The sequence below is a fragment of the Hypomesus nipponensis genome, chromosome 20 (genome assembly GCF_054491055.1).
Source record: "Hypomesus nipponensis isolate SF chromosome 20, ASM5449105v1, whole genome shotgun sequence".
Classification (NCBI taxonomy): Eukaryota; Metazoa; Chordata; class Actinopteri; order Osmeriformes; family Osmeridae; genus Hypomesus; species Hypomesus nipponensis.
Window position 1 is genome coordinate 6,288,655 of NC_140380.1, and position 6,984 is coordinate 6,295,638.

Consider the following 6,984-nt stretch of genomic DNA (forward strand, 5'->3'; position numbering starts at 1 on the left):
TGCAAACTAAAAAAAAAAAAAAAACACAAAGCCCTCTTTTTCACTGTAACACTGCAACTCAATCGCCACGGCTACGACAAAGCATCGACAGTTCACTGCCTGGGAACGATGGAAGGGGAAAAATATCAACTTCTTCCAAAAGCACGTGGAAAAGATGATTTCACAAATATGCCATGACATTTCACACACAAAATCCAGTGATAAAGACAGCGATTCAACTCAAAAAGGAATCCATTTGGATGCTCACGTTACATTAACCCATGAACATTAGCCTATGTTGCGCGGGTCTAACTTTTTTCTTTTTTTTGGTTTGTTTTTTAAGCGTCAAAAACAGAGTGAGCGGGCGAGAAAGAAAAGGACAGAGAAGAGAGAGAGAGAGAGAGAGAGAGAGGGGGGGGGGGGAGAGAAAGACGGATCGAGAGAAAGGCAGACACTCACCCCACACAGCTCATCCTGCGCCAGAAGTGGAAAAAGATTCCCCTCTCTCTCCTAGCCCTCGGATCCACTCCATGTTTCGGAGCTCCCATACGGAGCCCCCCCATTCTTCGGGGAGAGACGGAGAGAGAAACGGCGAGAGAGAGCAAGCGAGAGGGAGAGCGAGAGGGACAGACAGAGAGAGAGAGGGTGAGTGGTTGTAGTCCCGTTGTAGGGACGTGGAGATGGGGGGGGGGGGGGGTTACGAGGAAGGGGGGTTTGACCGGCTTCTACTCCGTGCAGCTGTGCCCCATCAGTATCTTCACCGCTCCAATCCGCTCCACCGCGTGTCTGCCGCACCGCGGAAAAAGGCAAGGGAAACAAAGTGATCCCCTTACACAGACACACACACACACACACACCAGCAAAGGGAGAAAGAGAGAAAGAAGGTGGGGGAGTGGGGAGGCGAGGGGAGAGGGGAGGGGGGAGTTGGAAACAAGTAGGGCAGTGAGGAGAGCGGGGCAGCTGGAGAATAGCAAGTTGAAGTTTTCGCCGTTTCCTTTAGTTTGCAGAAGTGCTGCTCAGCTGGCAAAGTGGGAGGGAACAGGCTCAGGCTTCCAGGCAAGGAAACAGTGCATAATCCAGAGACTTCCTTCTCCCTCTCTCTCGCTCTCTCTTTCTCTCTCTCTCTCTGTGTGTCTCTCTCTCTCTTTTTGTCTCTCTCTCTCTCTTTCTCTCTCCGTCTTTCTGTGTGTTAATAAGCCTGACTGCAACCCCCTCCTCGGGGCGATGGAATGTAAAGGCCAGGGTTTCAAGAGACCCCGCCAGACAAGCCTCAGAGTCACTGCACCGTGACCCGAGGGTCAGACACAGCAAGTGTGTGTGTGCGCGTGTGTGTGAGGGGAGGGGGGACTAAAGTGTGTAAGTGTATACTAAAAGCTCTTGGGCCTAATTTTCCACACAAGATCATATAACCTGACCTCGGTAGCCACTTAACAGAGATAAAACTGTCCCTACTTGAAAGGGAATTCTGGTCAAAGTACCGGTTACATCAGAGATGACTTATTTAATCTTCTGGCCCACGAAAGAGCAGGTCCGTTTTTTTTCTCCTGTTGCTGTAACATACCCACCATCTCCATTTTACTGCCATTTCTGCCCACCCCAGAGTTTGGAGGTTGTCGAGACTGGAAAAGGTCTGGTTTTGGGAAACCATCTATCCAAAACTAGGTGTTTACTTTACAGACTCCCTCCGCTGGGGAGGGCGGGCCCCTGCCTCCCATTCAGTCCGATCTATCAAAGTCATAAACAACTCACAAAACTCGCTCCCAGCCAAGGAGAAATATGTTGCTGATGAACTAATAACACAGCTCAGTGAATCCGAGGGAATGATGCAGAAACAGGAGATCTCAGGCTGAATATAAAAGGCTCCGATGGAAATGATGGACAATTACAAACGGCTGCTTGACTGAGCTCACCCTGTGGTGTCTTGGCTGTTTTCATGAGATGTTAGCTTCAAATTAGGGAGAGGAATGATTCCAAAACTCCCTTCTCCGGTTTAGTCCCAGACAACATTTACTGGATGAAACATTTTCTAAACCTGGAAAACTTCCCAAATAGGCTTATATTGAAAAGTGAATGGTATGATATACTCAAGATACTTGGTGTAAAAGTACGCCAAGTAACCAAGTCACATTTCATTCAAAATGTGGCTTTGATTTGCAATAGCAATATTGTAACAGTAAACTATTTTTCTTTTATGGCATTTCTGCTGTATTTTGATAGTCACAGTATGTCGAGATATGAAAAGACAGAGGAGAAAGAGAGATGGGATGACATTCAGTAAACGGCCCAGGCTGGAATCGAACCCGGGGACCACTGCAGTAAGAACTTGACCTGTGTGGTACGCATTTTACCCAAGCCACCTGGGAAGTTATTTCACTTTTAAACCCAGTTTTTTCCCCACAGATTTCAGCTTAGAAGCCATTCATCCTAAACTCTCTTATTGGATTCTATCACATTTCATGGTAACAAAATACCATTGCAGATCTCTGCTCTGGGGTAATACATAATCAAATAGGATCTTAGAATATATTTGATTTAATAAAAACATGGCTGGGAATTGTAATAGCAAAGGGGACGGCAACCATCCAGGATATTCTCCCCCCTCTCCTTTTATTTCAGGAAAGTTCCTGGTGTTTGAAAGCCATCAGAATTAATATATATATTTTGGTTTGGCATGGCCACGACTGGCATTATTCACGGGGACAACTTCTTAAAAAGGCTTTCCAAAAAAACGAGCCTCACTGTCACATACATCAGTCAACTGTTGATATAAAGCAAGGTTTCTTAAGGACAACCTCATAAATACCTTGAACGCAACTCGCTCCGGTTGCCAAATGGCTCATGGGTTCAAAATAAAACTAGATATGCCAAGTGGGTTGGCAGGGAAAACAATGCTCTGAGTGAGTTCCTCTGTGATCTGAAGCGGGAGCGAGAGAAGGGGCGAATTAAAAAGCAAAAAAAAAAAAGAAAAGAAATACGACAACACACGTACGCTGAAGGGGCTTAAGATAACAATTTATAACCCTGCGGTTTGAAATGAATGTTCCTTCACATGTTCAATGCATCGCTCGTTTTTGCCAGGGACTGAAAGCACAGCATACTCCCTCCTCCCCCTCCCCCTCCCACCCAGCCCCCCCCCCCCCCCCACGCCCCCTTCTCTTTTCTGACTCATGACAGCCGTGGCTGGAGGGCTGCTGGCTTGCCAGAGGCCCGGAACTTCTCTCTTTCTCTCGTCTACTTTCGGAGTTAGCCGTTCGTTCTTTGATGATAATTTGTTTATACTGGACTTCTTTTGTATTGGTAATGCCCCCAGTATAGGTTGTCTCTTACCAGCTACTGATCTGGGTTGGCACCAAACAGGCAGCAGCCTACAACAAGAGCAGGTCAAATACCTTTATGTCAACCCTTTGTGCATGTTTCTATAAGATTACGGTGAAGTGCCAGGTATTCCAGCAACCTGCATGTATCCCCACATTATCGGTGTGGTAAGCCAGCTATCATAAACACTGAAGTCTCTGTGAACATCAACCAGAATCCGTGCTGCATCCTGTGGCAGTCTTATCAGGGAGAACACATTTTTTTTTTGCCAGCCTTGTGATACTTTCAACTCTTTTTCTAGGAAGTCCAGCAGAGCGTTCCAGAAAACGCAATGGAGTGTGCGTGTGCGTGTGTGTGTGTGTGCACTCGTGTCCATGCAAGTCCACGTGTGCGTGTGTGAGAGAAAGAGAATGAAGAAAGGGAAGAAAGAAAAGGGAAAAAGAGAAACAGAGAGGTGACCTCTGCGTCGTTTTTTTCCCCCTGAAACGGAGTAATGAGGCGATTGTCTCTGAAAGTTCACAGGACCGAAACCACGCAGGAGAGACATTTGAGAGCTCTTGAGGGAGGAGACTGAATGCAATTTGCCAATGAGCCAAGAAAACAAAAGTAAAACAAAAATCAGGCCAAACTAGAGAAAATATACAGCACTCAATTCAAGTCAATGAGGTAAAGGGCGCCGCTGCAAACATGTTAGCAAGACAGAAAACAGACAAAAACAGCTCTCTACATAAGGAGACACACGGATTTGCCAGGCATCCGAAACGAAATGGACAGAAAGCCACTCAACGTGAGAAAAGTAACATGCCAGAACGTAATTCATTACCGGCGTGATGTTAATGAGCTTCTTCCTCTTATGAAAGTCAGTGATTGGCTGGAAAGCGGCGTGGCGCCTCACAGCCCCGGTGCCCTGGTGTTGAGATTGGCTGCTGGGGTTCCCAGTAACACGGGACAGCCAGACATAGCTCCGGGTCTCTTGTTTGTCCATTGATGTGAGCCTTGTTCAGCCCAGCTGCGTCTCCATGGAAGTGGCACCTTGTGAGGCTCTTCCCCCCCCCCCCCCCCCACACACACACTCCCTCCCCAAAACAGCCAGCTCGCCATCCCTCTGTTCCCTCCCCCCCCCCCCCCCTTCAGTCAAGCTTCCCAAAGCCCCCTGGTGAGAGGTAGTGGCTGCTGTGAAACACCAACCCACTGGCACGGAGCCCAGACGACATTTTTTCCCCTGCACAACTTTTATCCGAACCGTAAAACAGAGCCAATGAGGGCAGGGCTCTTAGAGAGCATCATTAAGCGCTAAGTGAAGAGACAGCAATTTGAGCACCCGTTGTAGTGCTCTCTCTCTCTGTCTCTCTCTCTTCCTCCTCCCCCCTATTCTCAGGCTTTACCCAACTAAAGAGGTGTCCGTTGATTGATATTCAGTTCAGGGAGGGAAAAAAGAAGCCCCATGAACAAAAAGGGGAAAATATCTGTTCAGGGAGCCTTTGAAAAGAGTGTCCTCACAGATTTCTGTTTGAACAACGTCTGCGGATTGCCAACGGCATCAACCTGGAGCTGCAGATATTTTTATGGTGTCTTACCCCTCCGTGTACAGCTCAGTTTATTTGCTAACTTTCAGCTGATTTAAAAACACTGCAAGAAATAGACATTTTAACCAATTTAGCATTTTGAGTGACTGGATAGAGAGCAGAATATTTCCAACAATTTAGCAATTCATCAACACGTCCCCGTCCCCCAGTTGGAAAAAGTGGTATCAAATAAATCAGGCAGACAATGGCACACCTATGCCTTTTCTTCAGCCATCCATTTCATTCAAATCGTCAGCTCCCTTGCCCTCGATTCTGAGGGGCAGTAACAGCCGAGATCATTTTGGCAGCCAGACAATAGTTTAGTGGCAGCCATGATGCTGTCTGGAGAGTCTGGTGGCAGGCAGCAGAACAGGGATGTATTGCTCATTTATTCAGATGGCCTGGTCAGTAAAGCACACCTGCCTAGTCACTGTCTGAGAGTCCTGCTATACGGCAAAATACAAATGACAACCTGAACGTGTGCGTTTAGTGTAAACCTAGTGTGTTACCTATTTGTAATAAACAATGAGGTAACCGATCTTCACTGCCTCAATAGCAGCTCTATTGGGCAAAAGCCTAAATTACTATTCAAAAAAATATAAAGGAGTTGCATAGCATTTTAAGGTGTGTTATGTCAACACAATTGGAATTTTGTTTTCATTTTTATCTAATTGTGAATATCAAAACATCCAGTAAATCCTTGAAAGTTTACATTCCAGATACCAGTAACATAATCCCAGTGGTTATTCACAGAAAACAGTGTTTTTTCTGTATACTACTGGAAATGTGAGTCCTCATTTGGGAACTAAGCCAGCTAAGGGTGTGTGCTTGTGTATGCTAACACAAGAAGAAGGATTGTTTCATTATCATATCACCTATCAAATATGCATGGCTTGGGAGTAAAGTTGGAAGAGATGGCGATAACCCCAAGGTTTGGGTGTGGACAGTTTTGCATAGATCTCCACCTCATTGGGGGCAGGGGACCTTGTGACAATGGTCAACAAATCAGCAGATGAAAGAAGTAGACCATTGATTTCTGGACAGATGTGATTCACCTCGGCTAGGGATGGGATGGCGTGTCATGTGTCACAGGCCGTCTAGACGGTCAGACAATGAAGCATCACCATGGAAACGGCTCTTATCAGCGGAGTGTGGCGGTCAACAATGGAGAGAAGTCATGTTTAACAGATAGATTCTGTCTGGCCTTTGAAAGCCAGACTAATTTTTGAGAAAGCTCCCAAAAGGGATTAAAAGGCAACAATTCATTGAATAGAGAGTGGCGGGTACTTCCGTTTGCCTAATGAAATTCTTGCAAGGTTACTTTTCCTATCATCATGATTTGAATTAAGAGGAAACAGTTAGGCTACTTCTAAAACGTACATCTTTGGCAGCCAAAAATCCTCGAAATCTTATGATATTCCACATTTAGGGTAACGAGAAAATATCTAACATTTGTAAACTAATAGCATACTAAAGAAGCTAAGCCGAGTCCTTGACAACATTCATGTGTAATATAAACATACATAAACCATTTACGCAAATTGCCTAGGCCTACTGTCCTTGTTATTTCGAAAATAATGTTATACAGTTGGCCCAATCGGCGCAACAGACAAATATTCTATATTTTGGATGCATTGCATTTTTGTAATGCCGTTTTATATTTACCCTTGCAATTAGTCGAGGGAGCATTCGTTTTACTTACTTCAAACCGACCAGGAGCTAGCGTTGTGAGGTGGAAGGTTTGCAGAGGCCTTCTTCGAAATAGCTGGTAGGCCCAATGCCATCCCCTGTACTGTAGGCCACCACACAAAAACAGCTTCACGGTAGGCTATTTGTTTTCCTTGGTCTAAGTCATTTTTAAGCAAGATGGTGTGGGCAGTTATCTATAATTCAAGTGAGAAGATCGGGTAATTTGCTTTGGCCGATCCACGCTAGTTAATTTAATGTGGCGGGTTGAAGCCCAATTTAAAAAGGCTGTTCCGATTGGTTAATTATCTTGGCACAATGTGCAAACGTCCAGTCTATTTGAAAACGAAGAACCTGTATAAAAAATACAAAATATGGATAGTGGCCACATTTCATTTAATCATCTTCTATCCTTTTATAATCTATTATTTGACAACTG

General features: G+C 45.4%; 1 long non-coding RNA gene across 3 annotated transcripts in view; it reads right to left on the reverse strand.

The window, feature by feature from the left end:
* The window catches only part of LOC146246102 (uncharacterized), a 50,450-nt gene extending 43,675 nt beyond the window's left edge, over positions 1-6,775 (reverse strand). For 2 of the 3 annotated variants that reach the window (XR_014734611.1, XR_014734610.1), the window contains exon 1: positions 6,562-6,775. This is a non-coding gene — a long non-coding RNA (uncharacterized LOC146246102). Of the gene's footprint in view, positions 1-438; positions 632-6,561 lie in introns of those variants that run through there. The other variant, XR_014734612.1, reaches the window with a different exon arrangement.
* Positions 6,776-6,984: the final 209 nt, after the last annotated feature.